The 24,652-nt window shown below is 37.5% G+C and overlaps 1 long non-coding RNA gene across 1 annotated transcript; it reads right to left on the reverse strand.

Annotated features, from left to right (window-relative positions):
- Positions 1 to 4,028: 4,028 nt before the first annotated feature.
- LOC140639480 (uncharacterized) lies at positions 4,029 to 10,270 on the reverse strand. The gene is made up of 3 exons (XR_012036196.1): positions 9,728 to 10,270; positions 6,930 to 7,057; positions 4,029 to 4,460 (listed from the first exon to the last, which is right to left on the reverse strand). It is a non-coding gene; the product is annotated as an uncharacterized lncRNA (long non-coding RNA).
- Between the last annotated feature and the right edge of the window lie 14,382 nt (positions 10,271 to 24,652).

The following is a 24,652-nucleotide window of genomic DNA, read 5'->3' on the forward strand; positions in this document are numbered from 1 at the left end:
GGCGGTTTAGCGCTGCCTTCAGCCCAGGGCCTGACCCTGGAGACCCGGGATCGAGTCCCACGTTGGGCTCCCTGCATAGAGCCTGCTTCTCCTTCTGCCTGTGTCTCTGCCTCTCTCTCTTTCTCTGTGTCTCTCATGAATAAATAAATAGAATCTTAAAAAAAAGAAAGAAAAGAAAAGTGGTGTAAACTGCTCCAAGTAGAAACAGAGCTATTTTATGTATTTTCATGCTATACATGTTAAAGAAGAGTTTGTGAGATAAGATAGGCTTTGTCATTCATTCCATATCTGCCATTTTTGAAATAGGGTTGAGGAAATGTTTGAAGCTTAGGCATTTGTCCATCTTAGTTTAACCTAGGTTTGACACCAAGGATGCAGCTGCAGATGGCATAGTGGGTAAAAGATGCAATTCCTAATTAACTGCCCTTTACCCTTCTTGCCCAGATCAGCTAATTTCCAACAATATTGTCAGTCAAGGGCATGGGCTCTGGAGAAAGAACTGAAGATACAATCAACCTTTGCTACTTACTAGTGATATGATCCCAGCAAAAGAGTTAACTGCTTAGTTTGCTTGCCATTTACATGAGATATTGGAGTCATACGAAGCAGTTAGTGGGGGGGGGGGGGCGGTAAGTAAGGAAATGCACAAAGTGGGTAGCAAAAATAATCGACGATGACTGTTGTTAACATTACCCCTTTCGTGTGATCCCTTCTCATTGGTAAAATAGGCTAATGTAACTTTTGGATATCTGCTTTTGGAGTTTGTTCTACCCAGGTAGTACCAGCAAAAGCCCTGCTCATGTTTAGTATGTGTCGTTTTAGGACTTGTCTCGCATGTGACTGTAGAATCTTTTCAAAACTTCTATCTCCTTCTCTGTTCCTTTTTTCCACATTGACAGAAAAGACTTCAAGGTGCCCCTCTGAGACAGGCAGAAGTCATAAAATAAGCAAGAAAACAAATAAACAAGTAAATAAACTGTGTTTCAGATGTTCAAGATAATGGTAACTGCAAACAGCCTTTGCCAAAGCGTTCTAAGAGGAAACAAACTGTCAGGCTAAGATCCATAGGGGCAATCTGATGCCATTCTATTGTGTAGTTTATTATTAATCTAATAAGATTAGAATTTTAAGAGATTTTGAAAATTAGTTTTTATCATTTTTAAAGATTTAGGGGAAATGATAGTTATTGGCTTTAGCTTAAAGTTAGTTATACTTTCCTGAGAAAATTCCCCTCTCTTCTTTTTTTTTGGAGTTAAATCACTGAGATTTGGGGTCATTTATCATAGAAACTAGAATTACCTACCCTAACTAGCACAGCTTCAGAGTAAAGAATTAGGAAAGGTCAAATTCAAATACTAGTCCAAATGACTCCAACAAAACATTTTGTCTACTAGTCAACCCAAGGCTGGCTATATGAACAATCAAGTCGCTGGTTTAAAGGACTCTTTGAGACTGAGTATTTTATGCTGGTGACATAAGTAGTAGACTGTGCTGTATTAAAGTAAAGGGAACAGTTGCTAGAACAGACAATCCCCCTCCCAATCCCATTTAGCCAGCATGATGGCTAATTTCTGCTGTCACAGGCAAACATGAATATTCATCATTGATAAGCGTAGTGTTGGCTTTGTATACTCCGTGCAGTTGAGGAGTTGTTCAAAGACCCAGGCTGAAGAAGACACTGCCATCTCAAACACATGGCTTCCTAGAACATCCCAGTATCTGCAAATCATCAACTGACTCCTTATTACTCTCTTCAGCCCAGAAGGGACACACATCACTTTCATTCATCCTCTACTGGCATGGACCAGTCATATGGCCCTACCTTGGCTGAACAGGAGTCTGGGAAAATATAGAGTCTGTCTGGCAACAATTCTACACGGTGCAAAGATGCATAAATTTTTATTGGATAGCTACCTTCTTCTGACACAGGCTAGTAAAGTGTTTGGAATGTAAGGGCAAAAATAAATTTCAAGCGGTCATGCAGTTGGCCTGCTTTCATTCTACTGTCAGCTAAAGAGGGAGCAGGAGGTGGCCAGAACCTGCCGTGTGCACTCACAGAAGTCTACTAGGCAGGAGGAAGCCTTTCCATTTCTGCCCCGGGGTCAGTGGGATCAGCTGTCCTCCAGACCACCGCCAGGAGGTGCTGCATCACAGACCAGTTTACTGCTGGTTCGTTCCAGAGTGTCATGGTGGGTTTCATGTAACTCGCAAAAAAAGGGCCTAGGAACAAAGATTGGGGAACAAGTCGTCTAACCAGAAGTTTACCAAGTAGGAAACAGGCCATGAACTGAAACTCCAGGATGACTACAAAAACTATTACTTCTAGAAACTATTCTCCAGGAACTACTAGAGCAAGTGGTGACATTTCGCATCTCAGCGATAACTCAATCATGTGGGGCGCTTAAAATTGCCCCTTTAATTCTTCCTAGAAAAATGCTAGCACGGACCATAGAGGCGCTCTATGCTTTGCTTCCCTTCCTAGAGAGTGCCATATTATTTCGTCCTATTTTAAATTATTGATTATTCTTTCTAGTCGGGCAGCCTAAAACATAACCTGTTGGTGGGAAAATAGTTGAAGTTAACTAAGTCTATGCATTTCTAAATCCATTTATTCATTCATCACATGTTTATTGAGTACCAAATGCCGGGTACTGACCCAAGACAGATAGAAACATCTGCTGTATCACATGCTTCCAAGCTTGAAGAGGAGGAGGAAAAAAATGTCATGTGAATCACTCACTGGCTCTGAAAGCTTCTGCATGGAAGTGACACTTCAATTCCCATTCATTTCATGTGCTATAGCAAGTGATAAGGCCCTGCCACGTTCTGCAAGCTGGGCAAGTAGACTTTTCCCAGCAGAAGAGAGAGCCCAATATGGGGCAGATAGTGACACATGTTGCTTTTCACAATTGGTTATCTTCTAGCAATTACAGCAAGGCGAAAACCACATATCTCCTCTTCCAGACCCTGGCTACCAGGGGGTATATTTCAGTAAAAAGAGGTTTTTGACCGGATTCTGCCAAATGACACTTATTAGAAAACAGGCTCCCAAACTGTCAAAAAGACTTTTCATTATAAGTTTGAGAAATTCCCGTTCTCCAGCTTCAGACATTCTGAAAAGCAAGCACCTGGAATGAAAATTGCACTCCAAGACAGATGCTATGATGTGTCCACTAGAAAAGTAATCAACAGACCCTCTGTTGTTGGGTCCAGCTGAACAGAAGGCCATTCGAACCATGGGGGTCTGGATCCTAGTGCTGTTCTGAGGATACGTTGCAGCTGAGCCACTTGCATACCTGTACTTCATTTTCATGCAGGGACTGTGAACTGCAACGATGTCCTAGTCAAAGCCCCATCTTTCATATCACTTTACTTCATAAATAAAATTATTTTTAAGTACCCCTTAGTTAAATATAAGCCTTCTTCTGTAGAATTCTATAAGAATATTTGTGGCTCCCACATAAATGAAGATTCATAATTAGGATGCTTTAAATGCTAACAGATCACCTCCAAGAAGGAGAATCAAATAAACGGAAATGCAACCACATGCATTCCACCTGTTATACTGACGTATAAAGTCCTATACAGAAATATTTCACTTTTAAATACTTATACGTATTTCTAATAATATCTTCTTACAGAGCCAAAATAATAGTATCCTAACATGATTACTGATTCCTTAATATACTTCAATACCCAATCAATAAGTATATTGAATATATTCCTCAATATACTTCAATACCCAATCAATAGTCAGATTTTTCTGAGAGTCCCAGGAATGTCTTTTGCCTCAACTGTGTGCAAAACAAGACACAAATAGAAATTACATTTCATGTTTCTTCCAATATTCAACAGTCCCTGTGATGACAACACTCTGCTTTGATGAAGAATACCCACCTTCCAAATTGGCCTAAATGCTTCCTCATGGTGCTATTTGCTTTATGTGATAGTTATCTGTTGCTGTGTAACAAATTATCCTAAAACTTAGCATCTGAAACAAACAAACAAAAAACATTTATTACCTTGCAGTTGTTTTGCTTGTGATTCAGCATTATCAGAGTAATCAATAAAATTATCAGCAGGGACTTCAGTTAAGTCAAGGCTGGTCTGAGGGAAGATCTTCTTCCAAGTTCACTCCCATGTTGGGCTCAGGTCCTGGGTGACTATAGGCAGGGGATTGCCCTCAATTCCTTGTGTAGGTTTCTTTCCAGGGCAACTCACCACATAGCAGGTATTTCCATCAGAGAGAGTGAAAGAGTGAACAATCAAGGGCAAGAAATAACGAAGCTAGGCTGTTTCTGTAGCCCAGCCTCAGAAGTGACAGCCCATCACCACTGTTGATTTCTATTCATCAGAAGTGAGTCACTAAGCCCAGGCCACATTCAAAGGGATATGAAACAAGATATGAATACCAGGGAAGTGGGGATATTGAGAGCTTGTTCCTGTATCCTCTGTTATTCCTAGAAATGATAGAAAAATATAGAAACTTACTTAGATAGATGATAAATATTTTTAATATGAACATGTGAAGGGTGATGTTCTATATCTTATGTTGCACAATACCTGGAATAAATATATAATCATCCCACTAGTACCGGAGGTAAGATTTATTGCTGGATAAAAGTAACGGCAGCCTAATTTTTTTATGGTAACATAATGTTTCCCCCCTTCAACCAGAATGTGAGCTTCCCTTCTTGACAAGAGCTACTCAGTTACCCAGAAATATAGCACCCATAAGAAAGGCAGGAAAACTGTCCAGTTCATATTTTTTTTAATTAACTCAAAACTTAGATTTCAATATTCAGTTTCCTGAAGTCTGACTGCACATCTCCAATTAACACTGTCTCACTGTGTCTGTTTTGTGATAACTTTCTGAGAAAACAATTATGTTTGATCACTTCTCTTATTTGTCTCATGTTGTTATTGAAATCCTCCTAATATCTATATTCTCCAGTCACTTTTCTTACCAAATCCCATACGGCCCAGTGTAACAATGTACTCAGCTCATTTAATGCCTCCTTTCTGCCATCGTATCCCCAAGCTGTGTCTTCAAACTTTCAGTTATATCATTTATTGGATATTGGATCAATTCCCACATATTTTTTTAATTCCCACATATTTATAACAGTCTAATCCTAATATGCAGCTCCAACTTGTTCTATCACTCATAGTGTCTTCCCTGAACATCTGGACCAACCAATTCATGCTCTTCTGTATGGCCTCAAAAATAATATTCATTAAAGTATGAGCACCAGTGATACAGCATACCTGCCAAGAAACCATCCCCATAAAACTGTAGGATGATCTGTTATAAAATTGCCCTAAAATTGATAATTTCTCTCTTTTTTGGAAGGCTCTTGTCATTTTGCTGTTGTTGTTGAAAACCTAAATAATATGATTCCCCTTCTTAAACTAACATAACACTTGAGACAGACTGTGATGTGATAGGCCGGAAGTGAGTGTAAGAAAATTATTACAAATTCTCTATAAGTCAACAAATCTCTATTGCTGGTACCCTGGATACCAAGTATGGAACTTCCCAGGGCACTGGGATTTCTAGGAAGTCTCGAGAACATCATAGTCCACCCCACTATGCACATGTCATGATGCCATTAAACACCGCCTATAAAATGTGGATTAGATGTCTGATTACGTCTTTGATTGCTAGGAGACTCAGAGACCTGTAAATGAAATGAAAGACCCATTACTTTGTTCCTGAACTAAAATTATATAACTGCAAATCTTAGCTGAAGCAATCCCATCCACGTATGTGTTTTAATGCAGAATGAGGCCTTTATGCTGAGTCAGTCCCCAAGATCATATATCCTTAATGTAGTCCAGTAAAATTTTTGTCTGGTGAACAAACAGGTATGCCTAGGGATTAACATTTCCTTCTACTTTCCAGAATGACTTTCACATCCATGTTGAGTGACATCAAAATGGTAGTGTTTTACTTTTGTCTTTTGAATTTATTCTCATTACAAGTGGCAGTATCAAAGTAGGGACTGGGGTTAAAAGGGACTATTGTCTTTCAGGATTCTACTAGGAGTATCTAGAGGACATGTTTCTGAATCTGATTCTGCTATATATAAAAAAAAAACTATTTTCTTCCTATCTTTGTTCAATCTTTTCCTCAAGGAGGCCTTCTGGGGCCAGTTATCTCAAATTTCCATCCCCAATTCATCATCTCTAGCACTTAACACTTAAGGATCATGCATTTCACATGACTATATATATGTGTATTGTCTGTCTTTCCTACTTACTAGAAAGTAACTTCCTTGAGGTCAAGGACTCTTGTCTTCCTCTGCCTTACATCATTCCTAGTGACTAGAAGGGTGCTAGTCTAGTTCAGAAGGGATTATTTGTTAGATAAATAAAAATGAATAAATAAACTGAGTATAGGACATCACATTTTTACTAAAATGAGGTGGAGTTTTAACATATCTGCTTCTGAAATCCCCTTAATACAAACACAAGGTAGTTTCCATTTTATTGTCTATTTTCATAATAAAGACAGTTTTAAAAACAGTGATGGAGCTGTGAGTTTTCTTTAGCATTTCTCTTAAATCATGAGGTAATTTTCACTTCTGAATTGTTAAAGGTCCTGGTCATTCCAAATACAATAAAAAAGTGAACTCCTGATTGATTGTTTTGAAACAGGGCTAACATCTCAAACAGAGCAAACCTTAGGATTGCAAAATGTATGAAATTGGCTGACCAATTAATGTCAGAAGCAAATGATATTTTGCTTCCTGAAAAAAGCATCAAATGATTACACTGTGTTATGAGATGAGACTTGTTTTTCATAAGGAACTAATTAGTAGAGTGTCTTTGACACCCTTCAGAACACAGCCTCTTCTGTACTTCTCTAACATACTGGATTTTGTCCGGTATAAAAAGACAACTAGCTCTCGTGCATATACAAATACCTGGGTTATTGATGCTGTGTGTGGTTTATTTGTTGATGAAGATGGGAAGAATTAGGGTTCCAATGTCATTAAAGTGGATCTGGGTCACCATAGCACACAGGAGGTATTTCTGTGCACAACTTCAACACCTGTTACATTAAAAAAAAAAAAAAAAAGACCACCTGTTAACATAAGCAGCCACAGGAAAAGCAACCATCCTGAAGTACCCACAAACACAGGAATAGAGCCCACACAGTCATTCTTTCCTTAGACTCATTCATCACAAATAAAGGAGAATCTCCCAATGGGTCATGAAGGTTGTCAGCAATTAATATCACTATATTAATATACAACATATATTAATATAACTATTAATATCACAACCATGCTCCAAGGTAGCACCCAAATTATTCCAAAAGGCAATGTCAATTTCATCCATTCAATCTTAACATCCATTTATCCTTGGCTTGTTAATCTTCATCATGTGAAAATTGTCTAGTCTAGTTGTACATATTAGTCCTGTTTCCACCTCCAACTTCAGTTTCCTTGGAAAAAAGATTGAGTTTGCACGCCATGTGCCAACAGAGTTAGAGAGTTCCTCTGGTTGTTCTTGCTCTAATGGACAGTATTGAAGATATCTCAAAAAGTCTTACTTTCCTGGGCCAGTTAATTTTATTGTTGGAAGATTAATTCTTCAAAATACTTTATCTGTAGCTTGGAGAAATTCTATTGGGATATATTGGCTGGAGACAAAATCATTTTTCTTTGCAACTTTATAGGTCTTTTGGCCTTTAGTGAAATTTTTACTCTATACATGTGTGGTTAATGTTCTTTGACCACTGCTATGGGCATCATTATTTGTGGCAGCAGATGGTACCCTTTTGATGACTTTTTTATTTGAATCTCTAACATGGAATTGAAGCATGTTGCCCACTTCCTGTTAAATTCTGGATCTAGGTATTTTTTTTAACTCCTTTTTAATAGGTTATTCTACTTTTCTGACATCCAGGCTACTTCATATGGGATCTGAAAAATCCACAGTCTACCCATGTCACTTGCCCATTCCAGCATAATTTTTGCCCTACAGTAATTTCGCATACCTGAATTCCAATGTCAGATGTTTTGTATCTTGTACACAGTTTTTTCCAGCTCTGCTGATTGTATTTTGATCAGCCACAGTTGAGGCTCTGCTGATCTGCACAGCCACAAGTGCAGCTCCCTTCTCTCGTTGACAGTGACAGTGAGAACACAGATTTTCCTGCTTTTGATAAAGGTCCTATATAAGCCACCCATCACTGTTTCCCAAGAATCAACCATCTAGGAACTTAATCTTCAGATTTATTCAATTATCAATCTGGACTCTTTACAACTGTATTTCTAAAATTTCACATTCACAAGTGACATCCTCTTTCTTGACTTTCACTCACTTTGAAGAAAAATTCCTGAAAAACCAGACATATCCTGTTTTCTTCCTCACGCATCTGAAAAAGGGCCTTATTGGACACTATCTCGAATTATCCCAGGCAATTTTAAATAGGTTTTATGCCTCCAGCAAATGCACCTGCTCCATTTGTTCTTTTGGAAGTTTTTCCACAATTTTGATAGACCACATATTTAAATTGATATTGATGAATTACTTAGCACCTTAATGCTTCCTCCAAGACTGTTTTTCTATTAATTAGAAACTTTTTCCAAAGACTTGACCATATAGACAATCTCTTAGCCATCATGCAAAATCTGGAAAACTATAAACTTATGAGAAATTAAATATCTCTGCTTGCTACGACCATCCAGAGTGCCTGGAATTCAAGGATATTGTACTAACTGGCCTAGTTCTGTCTTTACGTAGGATTTTCCAGGATTAGGCTAAAAGCAGGGGCTTCCTAATTCACCCCCTTACTGTTGTAAGAATGTTGCATTCTGTAAGCCAGAGTTTTTGTGTTCTTTTTGTAAATTATCTCAGGGATGTCTGAATTAACCAGAGGATCTCCTTAAAGCTTTACTTTATGGTATAAACTATGCTGCTTAAACAGGAGAGGAACCAGTGGTTTGTCGGTTGTCCACTCGAGTAATGTTGACCCATCCTGAGTTTGTGTCCTTTCTGGAGGTACAATTGTATTTCATTTGATTGAGGCAAAGTCTGAGCAACCTCTTTAAATAGTTCAGAATTTTAACTCTGCTATTCCCATCTTGCTATTGGAAGTTCTATTCATGTGACCATAGGTACATGTTGTATTAGGCCTTCGTTTCAATGATGCCCAATTATTTTGGAAACAGTTGTTTGGTTAGGAGTGTTTAATTGGTTTGTTTCACCTGGAATTTGTATATAAATCCCATTGATTGCCATACTTGATCATGTAGAGGCCACCTATAAAACCAATGCAAAGTCTCTAATGACTAACACTTCTAAAGTGAATTAAAGTTCTGCTGAAACTGATACCAAAAGTATGGTCTGTTATATTGTAATTTTTATTTAGTTGGACTCATTTGGCCACCTTAAAAAAAATACTTACCTCTTTTTTATATTACCTTGTAAATTGGTACAAGTGATATCCCCAAATGGGGAATGTGTTTTTTTCCCATAACTGAAAATTCCTGCAAACCAGGCACTTATTTTGGCTTTCTTTCCCCCCTTCTTCTTCCCTTACCTCCACTTCCTCCTTCTTACTGCAAAACTTAATGACTAAAAGGAACTATAGTCACTTATTATTTCCTACCATCTCTGTACATCAGGAACTCAGGAATGGCTTGGTTGGGCAGCTCTGGTTTACAGCCACTAAGACTTACTGGGACTAGAGGACTTCCAAAGTGTCACTCACATGGTGGGAATATGAATGTCGGCAAGTTTGTTCCATATCATATGCACCTCTCAGTGTTCCTTGAGTGTCTTCATAACACAGCAGCTGCTTCCCTCAAAGCAAACAAACCCAGAGATCAACACCTTTATGACTTGTTCTTGGAAGTCACACCACTGTTCTTCTACTGCATTGTATTGGTCACATAGGTGAGAACTGATTCAATATGGAAGGGGACCAGACAGGAGCCTCAACATAAGGAGTTCCTTAAGGGTCATTTTGGAGGCTGGCTACCACGCCTTCTCATATTTCTTCCCTTTAACCAGAATGTCATCAATATAAAACGTCATAAATGTCCTGGAAGAGCATAGTGAGCCTTACATCTTATCAACATAATCAGACTGTGGATGTAACCCAGAGTATTCAGGCAAAAGTATATTGTATTTCTTGCTGAGTGAAAGAAGATTATCTCTAAATTCCTTATCAGTGTTCCAGTGAAAAACATTACAAAGGTGTAATTTGTCTTCTGGAAATAGATTATGTAAACTTGACCACAGAGAACAAATAGAAAACCTGTAAATAAAATAAAATAGAAAACCTATAAATATGTAAATATATGTGATATATAAGTACACACACACACATATACACACACATACATATCAAGCTTAGATTACATCTATAACATTTTATATTATATTAAATGCTTTACAGTCAATCAAAAATAACTGGACATACAAGGAGATCAAATAATGTAACCAAAGCAACAACAACAAAAGAAACAGCAGGAAATAAAAACAGAAACACAGATGAAAAAGACAATGAGGTTCCAATTATGAATCTTAAGTTCACATCTATTTCCTTTTATACTAAATATTTAAGTTGATAATTTTCATCATTCTACATAAATAATATTTTCAAAGCAACACCACAATCATTATTATTAACACAATCATTCCCAAGGATATTTTAAGCTTTGTTTTCAGCTCTGTTTTCCTTGAACTATATCCCACTAGATACATAAAATTCTCTATAAAGTCACTTATAATGGTTCTTCTCTCTCTGCCATACCTACTGTGAGAACAAAAACAATTCTTAAACAAGTCTAAATGGGCATACAGTTATTGTGATGGTCCCTAGAAAACCTGTGGAGAGAATTCAATCACTCAATGGAGAGCTAAGTCTCTTTGGAAATAAAAAGATGAAGCTCTGGGTTGGCAAATGTTAAGGGGAATAAAAAGAACTATCTACAGTTTGCATGATCTGTAGTTATGTACAGAACATGATCAAGGATATTATATAGGGCTTCTATTGCAAGATGAGATAGGTGTGCTCTCAGTTTCCCATTAATATCACTATTCTAGAGAGAAAGAAACACTGTAAAAGCCAAAGTATCTTATGTGGAAAATATATCTACAGAGTTCAAAGCCAGGTGTTCTTTTTTTCATTATCCCTGTCCCAGAAAATTTAGTTAATTCTTGAAGGACAAAAAAAAAAAAAAAAGTATCAAATTCACCTTCCTTGATTCAGCAAGACTTGACAGTTAAAAAAATCAACTCATGACTCTTTTAAAAATCTTCAAAAATGTTACAGCTGCTAAAACAGTAAAATGCTGGATGGTACTCAATACCAATTTGTGATATTTTAAAAATTAGAATAAACTGCATCTGTTCATGGAAAGAATTCTTTGTTTCTGGTTGAGGAACCAATTGAATACATAATTAGATTCCCTTTTTTTTTTTTTTTTACTCTGCATTCAATTTTGAGAGAAAGATTTTTCTTCAACTTGGGTTTTGTTTATTTTATGATTATGCAAAACATTTATATTGTACTGGTTGACTGGTCTTTTTCTTACCTAGGACTTTTTAATGTTATAGCTAAAAGTGTGACCCTCCCGATTAACTCCTGACTGGTAGTAAGGACACTGCCTTTTGTAAGCCAGAATTTGTGTGTCCCCTTTGCAAATACATTCACATACACTCACACACACTCATAAGTAGGCACACACAGATATAATCTTCCTATACCCCTACATCTTTAGTCAACGTCTATCTTAGAAATATTTTCATCTCATAAATTGAGATCATCATCTTTTTTTTTTCTTTTCAAATCAAGTTTACTGGGTTTTTATAGTTGTTTTTTTAAAAAAGATAAAATACTTAGGAATACATTTAATAATAGAAGTCCAAGATTTGTACATCTAAAACTGTAAAAGTTTGTTGAAAAAAATTAAAGGTCTAAATAAATAGAAAGATATCTCAGGCTCATAACTGAAAGATTTTTTTTTAATATTTCATTTATTTATTTGAGAGAGAGAGAAAGAGTGAGAGAAAGAGAGAGAGAGAGAGATAATGTGCGAGAGAACACAAGCGGTTGAGAGGGAGAAACAGGCTGCCCACTGAGCAGGAAGCCCAATGTGAGGCTCCATCCCAGGACTCAGGGGTCATGACCTGAGCTAAAGGCGGACCCTTAACTCAGGGGTCATGACCTGAGCCAAAGGCGGACCCTTAACTGACTGAGCCAGTCAAGTGCCCCATAAATTGAAAGATTTAATATTATTGACATGGCAATACTCCCCAAATTAATCTGTAGATTCAATATTATCTCTATGAAACCCACGGAGGCAGAGTTTATACAGAGTATACTGCACCCATCTTAGGTGCAAAGGTTGATGAATTTTGACAATTAAGCACCATCACAATGAAAACATAGAACATTTTTGTAAACTCCAAGAGTTACCTTGCTTCCCTTTGCAATTACTTCATACGCTCCCCACTCATTTGATTTGTGCCAATATAGATCCGTTTTATCTGTTTTAAGATTTCATACAAATGGTATACAACAGTATATACTATTTTATCTTTTGCTGAGCTTTATGTTTTCCAGATTCATCTATGTGGCTGCTGTTATCAGTAGTGCATTTCCAATTTATTAGCAATTAGCATCCATTGTATGGATATATCTGATTTGTTTATCCATTCACCATGGACACTCAAGTCACTTCTAGTCTGGGGATAGTTTATATGCTATAAAACTCTTGGTCATGGAGTTGTGTAATTTTAAGTTTTTATTTCTCTTACGTAAATACTTAGGAATGGAATTGCTGAGTTATATGAAAGGTGTGTGTTTAAATTTATAAGAAACTTCCAGAATGTTTTCCAAAGAGGTTGTCTTATTTTACATTCCTACCAGCAATGTTGTTCCAGTTGCTCCATATCCCTGCCAACTCTGGGTATTGTTAGTCTTTTTAAATTTCTGTCATGCTAATTGGTATTTAATTTGCATTTCCTGGATGATTAACAATGTCAAATATCTTTCCACATGCTTGTTGGGAATTCTTATATCTCTGTTTACTCAAAGGTTTTTAAATTGTTGCTTTTTAAAAAAATTGTTGCTTTAAGATAGATCTTCAAATTAGGTAGGAAAAGCCATCCCATTTTTGTAGAAGTTTAAAAAAAAAATTGTTTTGCTAATGTAGGTTCTTTGCATCTCCGCATCAAATTGAGAATCACTTCATTAATTTCTACTAAAAAAAGAAAAACTCCTGGAATTTCAACTTTTTTATGGATCAATTAGAGAAAAACTGACATCTTAACATAGTCTTCCAATCATGCACATGGTATGTATCTCCATTTATTTAGATCTTTAATTTCTCGGTGCAGTGGGTATGGAGTCTGCCTTCAGCTCAAGTCATGAGCCCAGGGTCCTGCAGTCAAGCCTCGCTGAGCTGGGAGCCTGCTTCTTCCTCTCCCTTTGCCTGCAGTTCCCCCTGATTGTGTTCTCTTTTCTCTCTATCTCTGTGTCAAGTAAATGAGTAGAATCTTAAAAAAAAAAAAAAAATCTTTAATTTCTCACAGCAAAGTTGTGTAGTTTGCAGTGTACAAGTCTTGCACCTATTTTCTTAAACTTACTATTTCTCTTCCTATTTATGTTTTTGGAGATTTCCACTTCTCTTTTGTGTATGAGCTTCAGGATGTTAGTTCCAGGCTTTGAAGAAAGCCTTCTCTTTAGCCTCTTGCATGATTATATAGGTAATCAATTTGTTTTTATCCAATTCAAAAAGTATCCCCCCCAAAAAAATATTCACTTGATTACGAATTCAGCTTATGGGATGCCACTTCAAAATCCCTAACCAACTACTAGTTCTTTCCAATTTAACCTTAGTTCTCTTAGGTTTCATGTACCATGCTAGTCCCTGCTGTTTTACTGTTTCACCAAAATATCTGGTTTTATTTTTCTACTCCTTTACACAACTTTAAAGAACTTTGTACCTACCAGAGAAATCATCCCATGGGTCCCAGTATCACTAAATGCTATTTCTGACTGCCTATATTTTGAATCTCAGTGCATCTTTTGGATTTTGTATGGGCAATTTTCTGGGTATGTCCTTACTAATTTAAAAGGCTTCAGCTCCCTAAGTAAAATTCAGCAAATCAGTACATTCCAGGAGCTTGTGTCCTGAGGTATCTTGTGCTAATCTTCGTTTTGATATATGGGTGGTAGAGGTTCCTGGGCTTATGTAATAATATTGCTATCTCTGAGGTATCCTGCTCAAGAAATTTTCTCTCTGAATCTAGGATTACTTTCTGCTCTTCATGTATTTTTCAATACCTTGTTTTCTAATTCTTCCTGACTGAGTCAACCCTATGGATGGCTCAGGCTAACCTGATTTCCCCAAGCAATCTAATTACATGGCTTCTATCACAGCCTGGATTATATCTGTGCCCCTTAATATGTTCATTGGGGCCTCATCTCAAACTGAGACACTGCTAGAAGCAATGTAAGTTTAATTCCTCTCTCTCTCTCTCTCTCTCTCTCTCTGTCACACACACACACACACACACACACACACACACACGTGATTTCCCAAATAGTGTCCCATTATTCAAATTTTAAGAAGAGTCTCCACTCCTTGATATGCCTCTGCAATTCTGACTTGCTTCTTTACATTTCCTTGACTTCTACAATATTTCCCCACCACTTGCCTGTTGAAGCGCTGGATTAACTAAGGGAAAGCCCTTTTGGTCCACCACAAGTATCCACTTCAGTAGTATGGTTTCTAGCTTGCTAGGGAGCTCCATAAATAAGTTGTCAGTTCTCATCCTTCTCTCTCATCGTGGAGCCTAGGTGATGTGTTAGTTTACCATCATTTTTACTGTCCATTCTGAACAAGGAATGTGTTTCCTTTCCTTTTCCCCCTGACTATATTCTTTCCCTGTGGTTTGGCACTGTAGTCTGGTCTGAGACTTCTTCCTCACTCTGAAGTTTCACTTCTCTGGATCATGTGGCATCTCCCAACTAGTTTTCTGTATTCTCCATAGAAAGTGTTCTCTTGGACAGCTGGCACTGTCAAAAACCCTGGGCAATGGATCTGCTAGCTGAGTATTAAAAGGATATCATCCTTCTAGCTGCTTATCATCAGCATTTTTAGAGACCCTCTTTTCTCCTCATACCTTTTTTTCCTCCCTTTACTGTATTTGAAAACATGGCAGCACTTTCTTTTTACTCTTTTTATCTCATATTTAAGCAAAAGTGTATATTTAGCAGTCAAGGTGATCAGTTCCCCCTAAATGTCAGACCAGCTGGCTGCTTCCCACTATTCTTTTAGTTTGTCTACCATAAAGTACAATGGATCTGGGTTTAAACAGCTCAATATTTCCTCTTATGCAGCACACACTTTTAGGCAGAGATGTGATGAGAAGCTCAGTATCCTAACCTCAATATCTAGTCCTCCTCACTGGTGACTCAGAGTAAACTGTTCTGGAAAATGCCTAACCATTCATATGGTTTAAAAATCCCATAGGTAGTTCTACCTGGAAGTCTGAATGGAGGACTTTGATACTTGAAGAGTTCAGTGAATGCTAGGTTTTGTGTGCACTCATATCTCTGCTATGAGTCTAGCACGATTTCTAGCCAACCACAAATACACATGCTTCTTATCTTTCATAGTTCATGTCCTAATGGACAAACACTTTGGTGTAGATTTTGATAACAATATTTAAAGAATTTAAGTTCTCTGAATGCTAATAATTTAAGTCATAGATTCAGGTGTCTACAGGATATATTCATGACACTGGTTATCTCTAATTATTTTTAAGGCAAGGACTCCACAAACGATATGGCAAGAGAAAGCTGGTAAAGAACACTACCACTCCATCATGGAGAAAAGCAGAGAAGCTACCTACACTATCCCCAAATCATTGTTTACTTCTAATATGTAATGACTGAGAAAAGGGGACTTCTGAGTCTAGTCCCTGCTATAATCTGTTGCTGCTCTCCCTTTCATACACTATACAACTGTATAGTTGACTGAACATAATTTTTGTCAGGGCTGTTCTTTTCATGTACCATTATCTCCACTTTCATACTGATGCACTGTTTTTAAATATTTGTACCTGTGCCTTTTCTTTAAGGTATATTTCTATAATCGAATTTAACATACACACATCAGAGATTTCTAGTTTGCAAAAACCTTTACTGAGAGGTCACTTCAGGTGACAATATTTTGAAAGAAAAAACCACAGGTACCAGAAATAATATGTAACTTCATACAAAGTGTCATTTAGAATGATAACCTCTGCCCCTTATCCAACGCAATACATTTAAAAATATATTTAACTTCCAGAATAAGTTTAAAAATAGTTTAATATTTTATACTTCTGAGCTAAGGGTGTAGTGACAACTTAAATTATATCTAATAGCAAAAAATCAGGGTGATTCTTTACACTTCTTTAAGAGAATAAAATGCCTTAAAATATTTTGCAATTGTACATAAATTTCAAAGATTTTTAAAGAACTGATAACCTCCTGTGCCTTATAGAAATCACTGATTTAGATCTCTCACTGATAACAAGATATTTTAGGGAAAAAGGAAACCTTGGGACAATTGAAATCCTGAGGTCTAGTATCAGATAGGTATAAGCAAGACAAGTTGTGGTCATACCCATGAGCCAGGGACAACCAGGAGGAGCCCATCTGTGTCACATAAAACTGGTTTTATTACTTGTTGTAACAAGGGAGTTCAAATCACCAGGGAAACCATGAGATATGTCATTAAAAATAAGCTAAGAGGAGTTTGTTGCAGAATTTTGGTTTGGGGTAGGTAGCTTTGGGTGGGGGTGAAGGGGTTCAAGGAAGAAGTGCTTTGCTCAATTTGGGTCCGACATAGAAGTTTAGTAGAACATTTAGTAGACATTAGCTAAACAACATCCTTCCCCAAAGGCCACAAGGTACCAATCCCTGGAGCCTGGGAATGTTACTTTTTATTTAAAAATAAATAAACAAGCAAAATCTTTGCAGATGTGATTCAGTTAAGGATCTTAAGATCCAAACAATATCCTGCGTTATACAGCTGAGGCTTAATGCTATCCTGAGTATGCTAGAAAGAGTAAAGCAGAGGGGGATTTGACCACAAATGTAATAGGAGAAGGCAATATGATATGGAGGAAGAGACTTGAGTAAGTCAGTCAGAAGACAGGGAGTGTCATTAGTACCCAGAAGCTGGAAGAAACAAGGAAGTGTTCTTTGTGGACTTTAGAACATGGCCCTGACAACACCTTGATTTCAAACTTCTGGTCTTGAGAAATGTGAAACAATAAATTTCTTTTGTTTCAGCCACCCAGTTTGTGGCAATTTGTTATCACAGCCATAGAACTCTTATGATACAGGTATCTTGAGGAGCATAACTAACACTGCAAGGTTCAGCACAGCAGTGACAACTGCTAGCTAGGAGAGGACATGTTTGGACACTTTTATGCTTTGCATAGTGTATATGTTTTGTCTGTGCTTAAATGTGATTATGGAAGGGTCTGGTTTTTGTCTCACTCCATCATGGTCTCAGAGTGAACTTGCCTGATAATCGTGTTCTGTGAAATTGTTTATATGCAACAGAACACCAAGACCTAGCTGCTCACGCAAGCCAGTTCCCACTGACAGCTGTCAAGGCTATGCTTCTCCTTCTCATTATTAATTTGATGGGCAATGCTGGTAATGCTATTCAACCCCTCTGGATATCACTATTCACTTCATCATTCATCCAGCAAATAGTTATTGATCCTATGTACCAGGAATTCTTCTAGATTCTAGGAATAAATCTATAAGCCAAACTGATGAAAATCCTAGCCCTCATTGACATCACAAAGAGTCAAACAAATAAGTAAAATGTATAACATGTTAAGAACACCACCACTCTGATGTACTCTGATTCAGTAACAACCGATGGAATTGATAGTGAGAGAGTGTGCCTTTAGCCTCCACTTTGAGAGACACTGGAAGGTATATTTAAATTTCAAACAAGTGCTCTCCTGGCTATTTCTCGCATAGATTCCCAGGTCCACATAAGAGGTTTTGTGGGATTCTGGTGCTCATGGTAGAGACAGGCCACCATCAGCAGAAGACCTGCCATCTACTGAGCTGTTCATTCACCACAGTCCTCCTCCTGCTGGAAGCAATCATGGGACATTCAAAATACATTAACGGCTGGGCCCTTCACACCAGTTAAATCTGAGTCTCTGGAAAAGACAACTGGGCATTGATGTTTAAAGAAAAAAAACTCCTTGAGTGATCCTAATGTGTGGTTAGGGTTGAGGACCAGCAAAAAGTCTTTAAAATGCAGGGTTATGATGGATATATTCACGTGATAAAAGAGCTGACCTTGAATTTTCATGGGAATTCATAGAGTTATCCTAGTTATATCATTCCAACAAGAGTGCCTCACATTTTAAAACAAATGCCTTCTTTGATTTATAAAGGAAAACCCAGAAAGATTTTTTTTTTACAGATGTTAGTTACTAGAATATTGAGGAAATAAAAGGAAAAGATTAAAAGGTCATTTGATTTTGTAATACTATTGATATAGAATTAATTAGTACCAATAGTACCTCTTCTTTTCACACACGAAGATGGTGTGTATTGTCTTCACCCCTGCAGGGATGTGTACATGTGTGCTCAGCAGTGAGGACAATACAAAGCCAGAGTCACTCTGTGGCCCTTGCAGGATGAGTTAAGTTTAGAGGAATAGCATGTCTGGAAAGGAAAACTCTTTAAAGAGTGGTTTATATGAACAATTGTAGCATGATGAGTAGGAAAGTTATTAAAAACTAAAAACTTGGAGGGGGAACTCTGAGCTAAATGTGTCAATCTGAGGCATGTGGTTGGACAGAGGATGGGATCACCAGGTAAATGTGGTCCAAGAAAGGAAAGGAAAACTGGCATCTGCCAGCAAGGACAGTGAAAACCAACCACTTTGATCTTGAAATGACTAAACTACTCTACACATGAGAACAATATACAGTCCTCTTTTCAATAAAAGTTTAACGGAGAAGACACAACATGCATTTCTTGATAAGCCACAGCTTGTGTGGTCCTCTCTAGAAAATTGCTGGCAACATTGATTTGATGATAACGCAGGCTATTTTCATCTTTGAAGAGACAATGTGACATAGAAGAGTCCTGGATTTAGACTGCCGGCATTCTAAAAATGGCCCTGGCTTTGCTCCTACTCCCTGGAGGCCCTGAACATGTCACTTAATTTTCACTTTTTTTTTTTAATTTGCTGGATGAAATTAATAATATCTATGTAAATATTTCCTATGGGGATTAAATAAAAGAGTATGATTAAAGGAGTTTTGTAAGCTGTAAAATTTTAGTAGCAATTATTATGGCTATCTTTTAGGATATTTCACCAGTTCCTGGAATTTCAGCAACTGGAGAAACAAATGGTGTAGTGCAGGGGCTCGATAAATATTTATTGAAAGCATATAGCAAGAATTATGGAAGAAAAAGGAAGCAAGAGAGAGGGGGAAGTGAGAGAGGGAGGGAGAAGGAAGGAAGGAGGGAGGCAGGGAGTAAGGGAGGGAGGCTAGGAGGGAGGGAGGGAGGGAAGAAGGAAGGAAGGAAGGAAGGAAGGAAGGAAGGAAGGAAGGAAGGAAGGAAGGAAGGAAGGAAGGAAAAAGGAAGAGAGGGAAGGAGTAGGGAAGGAGAAAATAAGGAAACTATTTTAAAACATTATTATTTTTTTTTAACAAAGACTCATCCATTAAGAGTTATTGAGCTGTTCTCTTTGCTGTACACAGTGCTTGGTACTATGATTAAAAAGGACACATGGAAAAAGGGAATCAAAAGAACCATAGACAGTACCCAGTGAAATCTCAGTTTTATAGCAGAGGGCACTTAGGGATTTAGTTTTCTACTGACACACTATAAGGTTATAGGGTCATCTCAGCATCTTTCCACAGCATAGAGGAATTAGTGTATTCATAGATAGGGAGTGATGGCATCCCTTTGCATCCTCAACATTTCTTTTTCTTTCTTTTTTTTTTAAGATTTTGTAATTATCTATTCCTGAGAGACAGAGAGAGAGAGAGAGAGAGGCAGAGACATAGGCAGAGGGAGAAGCAGGCTCCATGCGGGAAACCCAATGTGGGACTCAATCCAGGGACTCCGAGATCACACCCTGAGCCAAAGGCAGACATTCAACTGCTGAGCAACCAGGCGTCCCTTGTTCCCAACATTTCTAAAACAAATCACACTTAGAAAGGCAGAAATTCACTCCTCCTTTCCAAGAGGATTCTGTGAAATTGTCTATTTCAAAAGGCTGAGAATAAGTGGTCAGAGATTACACACCATGAATTTCAAAAAACCTGATAAAAAAAAATCCTTAAAAATCTCAGAACAAACAAGATGAGGTACATAAAATACCCATTCTTCCCAAAGAAAAACCAATATATTATTGCTTCTGGAAAGAAAATATTTGGGCAAGTCTCAAGGACAAAATACAGAATCAAACAATTTAGCACATCTGTCAGCACGACCCATTGAGGTAAAGGAGACATGCCATCTGTTTTCAGGCACCATGGGGCCTTTTCTCTCTCCAGGAGCCCTTTCTCCATGAGGTCTCCCATGACCTATACTGTTAGATCATCTCCCAGGCACACTACTCGTTGACAATGTCCTGTTTGAACTTCAATAACCAGATGGATGAGGAGCATAGATGACCCACGTTATATTCTACTCAACTCTATAAGAAATAGGGTCATGCCATAGGGTTATGGAATATTTAAACTGATTGATGGACTCAAAACTCTAGCTTTGGGCTAGTAGGTAGGGTATTACTATTGGAAAGAACACAGCATATGAAATCAAAACTCCTAAACTTAGGTGGTTGTGTCTTCTGCTGATTAAAGATTGGTCTAAGTGATGATCTCTTCTGTATCTCAACTTTCTCAGCTGTCAATGGAATATACCTTTACTACTGCTTATGCACATTACAGAGTTCCTGTAATGCTAAACAGGGAAAAAAATGTAGGTAACAGACCTTACGTTATTATAAGCATTGTGGATTTCTTATTACTGTATTTATTTTGGATTTTACATGTGATCATCTTTATCAGTTTCCATTCGTCCTCTCAGTTTCTTGGAAACAAGAGAATTGCTCCTGGTGCTTTGGGAATCTTAATGAGCCGGCATTGATTCTGGCATTATCACTCCTACCCCATCACTGGTTTAGGTCCATATCAAGGTCAATTATGCCATGTGGTACTTGTAGACTGCATTTCAATTGTTGAAGAACTATATTTAATTTCATTTTCTTGAGTCTATTTCATATATCTTGGAGTCCCTTATCCAACTGATAAGCTATACTCCTTCTTTCTATTTGCTATATTTCAATGGCCTATTCTTATTTCAATATCCCTTTCACTCTGCCTCAGTTGTCATCCCTGATTTGAACATTTTACATAGAATCCTCAAACCACAAAAGGAACGGCATGCTCAATCACAAGCATGGCTTTAAATTGTCGGACCCTTGATGGAATTTGGTGGGATTACTTCTGGCTTCCATAATGACATGGGTACTCTCACCTAGTCCCTCTCAGTTTTCCCTTCAAAGGAGGTGGAAAATGAAAATGAAAAGATATTCGAACTATGTTTATAAAATAATAAAATTTTATTTAAAAGAGACAGAGGAAAGCATTGTAGGAGCCTATATAACATTGATTCCACAAAAAATCCTTTCATCAGTAGCAATGCAGATCCTAAACCAACCTTGAAAGTACTTTGGGGAAACATCATTAGTAAGTCTTTACAATATTTTTTTAGCTCAGAAAATTGGCATTCCAATTACAATATCTTTCGGTAACAAGTTCACAAACACATTTTCACAGAATACCAATAATATTCACTCCCTCCCTGGTCTCAAACACTGCGAGTGGAATTTTAAATTGGTGAAGTCTTTTAGGAGCTAATTTGGCGATATATATCAAAATTATAACTATATTTAGCTTATGATCCAGCAATGCTACTTTACATGTGCCCAAAGATGTGTGCATGGAAATGCTCTTTGTATAATTTGTTTCAGTAGCAGAAGGAAAGGAGAAAATGCATGCTCACCAATAAATAAGTTATTGCACACACATTTTATGGAACACTCTGGAGACCTAAAAAAACTGACATGAAAAAATCTTCAAGACATACTGTTATCAAAGTATGTCCCTTAATAATTGCATAATATGATCTTAATTAAGCTATATATTTATGTGCACATGCATACATTGGAAAATTGAGAGTACACAGAATCATTGACAGCCATGGGGTAGGAGGATGGGAAAATTCAAAGGGAATTTTTATGCTACATTCTAATCACTTCTCTACATTTTTAATCATGTATAATGAGAAAGTATGTCTATATTACATATGTAATATAGTTTAAAAATAAGTGTTTCACCACTCTGGAATATGACAAGGAAGGAAAACTAAATATTAAGAATATTTTAAATTCCCCTATCTCATTTCTTATATGTATTTTGGTTTATTTGAGTCCATGAATACATAATACAGAATATATAACTCTTTGTACATGGAATTGTAATGTAAATGTCTCATTCATGCTCATATTTGTTTCATTCAATAGATATTTTTGAAGGGAACATCCAAATAAAGAAAGAAAGAAGTGGATAAAACCTAAATATCTGGGGCGTCTGGGTGGCTCAGTCGGTTGAGTGTCTGACTTTTGGTTTTGGTTGAGGTCATGATCTTGGGGTTGTGGAATCAAGCCCCTCATCAGGTTCCATGGTCAGTGGGGAGTCTGCTTCTCTCTATTTCTCTCCCTCTCCCTCTGCCCCTACCCCTGCTCATGGCTCATGTACATGTGCAACCTCTCTTTCTCTCAAATGAAGAAATAAATATATTTTTTTTAAAAATCCTAAATATCTGTACTTCCAAGTGTCTACTAGCTTACTAAGAAATTTACATCCTAATAAATTTCATCCACAACCTCAAATTCCAAAATTCTTAAAATTACTAAGAGGATACTTTGGACAACCTGAATGGCCCCCAGCTCCTTTGCTTTGTGTTACCTCACTGAGTCTCACTGAGTGTGAACCACTTCCCCTATTTGTGGCTCTCTGGTAGACCACAAGGGAGAAGAGGGGCATCACTCATTTAATCAGCACAGCTATGGGCTGTTCCTGTCCATACTGTGTGTCGTGGCTTCTCCACAGAGCCAGGGTCCCTCCTGGGCAGCCATCTAGATGAAGGCTTCATACTGCTACCTTATGCCCTACCCACAGGCTGCTTGTGCCCTTGGCTTGACCATCTTCCTCTGGGTTTCTAGTATCTTGTACTTGCAGATGGCTCCTGACCTTCTGAAATTTAAGGGGAGTAAGTCATCTGTTTTCTCGGCTGCCACTGTTTGAAATTTCTCACTCCCTGCTTCTGGGCTTTACAACTTTCCAGACATTCAGGAAATCATTCCCTTCTTCTACTCGACTATTGATATGAATGAATCGAAGCTTTCTTTGAGTTTTCTAGCTACAAGCTTACTTAACTTGACCTTGTGTCTTCGAGTTCCTTCTAAACTCTAGAAATCCATGATTCTATTGTCACTATGGCTGAATCAGTTCTCCAGGGATCAAGTAAAACAAAGATGAATTGTATAGACTCCAATTAATTTCAGGTTATAGTTACTGGTTCTCTAAGTACAAATCTTATTTTCTGTTCTTAAATTATAACATTGATGACAGTGAGGATGATGGTGACGATGATGATGGTAAAGGTGATTTCTAACATCTATTGAGTCCTTCCATAGGTCCCTCCCTGTGCTCCTACTTTAAATACTTTGTATCATTAATCCTCAAAACAATCTACTCAGGCAAATATTGTCAATGATACTATTTTACCATTAAGAAACTGAGTCTTGGTGTGATTAAATAAGTTGATGAGGCAGACTTATGCCAGAACCCGCACTCTCAACTACTGTTCCATACATCTTAAGAAGTCTTTCATTTGGAACAGAAGAACATAAATGAGAATTGATTTTGCACTTTGAAGTTTTTAAGAACAAAGCCATCAAATGACACAAGATGGTACATGAGGGCTTATCTGTGTCACACCAACATTTGTAAACCAATTGTACTTCAGTTGCAGAAAAGTATGTCCACATGCCTTCTATAAACACAAAGAGGCTATTAATTTCTTTTTTTCAGAGAAAAAAAAAAGTTTCAGCAGAAAGTGGAACAAACAGAAAATATATGTGAAAGATCTTCCCTGAGGCTGGAATAGGTAGGTAATGACTCTCTGTGCCCTTGAGAAAATAATAGGAGAGGAAATAAATGTACTCCCAGCTGTTGAAAGAGTTGCAATCTCAGAAGCTTGCTAAATATAAGCAGTATGCTGTCTTCAACCAGGTCTTGGTGAGGGTTTAATTGTGTGGCTTGCAAAGCATCATTAATGCTAACCAGGGGAACTCGCTAACTGAGAGAGACCCAGGCAGTTCACTTCCTTCACAGATTTCAGATTTTTTTTTTTCATTTTTTCTTTATCAAGTTGAGACTATAATGGAACCTTCCCAGGCACTCATCTCTTAGTATCTCTTTGAACTTACAACACCGGAGAGAAATGGCATTGACTGAACTTTCACAATGGTTAACTCTAGCACCGATTAATCAGTTCCCT

The sequence above is a fragment of the Canis lupus genome, chromosome 9 (genome assembly GCF_048164855.1).
Source record: "Canis lupus baileyi chromosome 9, mCanLup2.hap1, whole genome shotgun sequence".
NCBI classification, from domain to species: domain Eukaryota; kingdom Metazoa; phylum Chordata; class Mammalia; order Carnivora; family Canidae; genus Canis; species Canis lupus.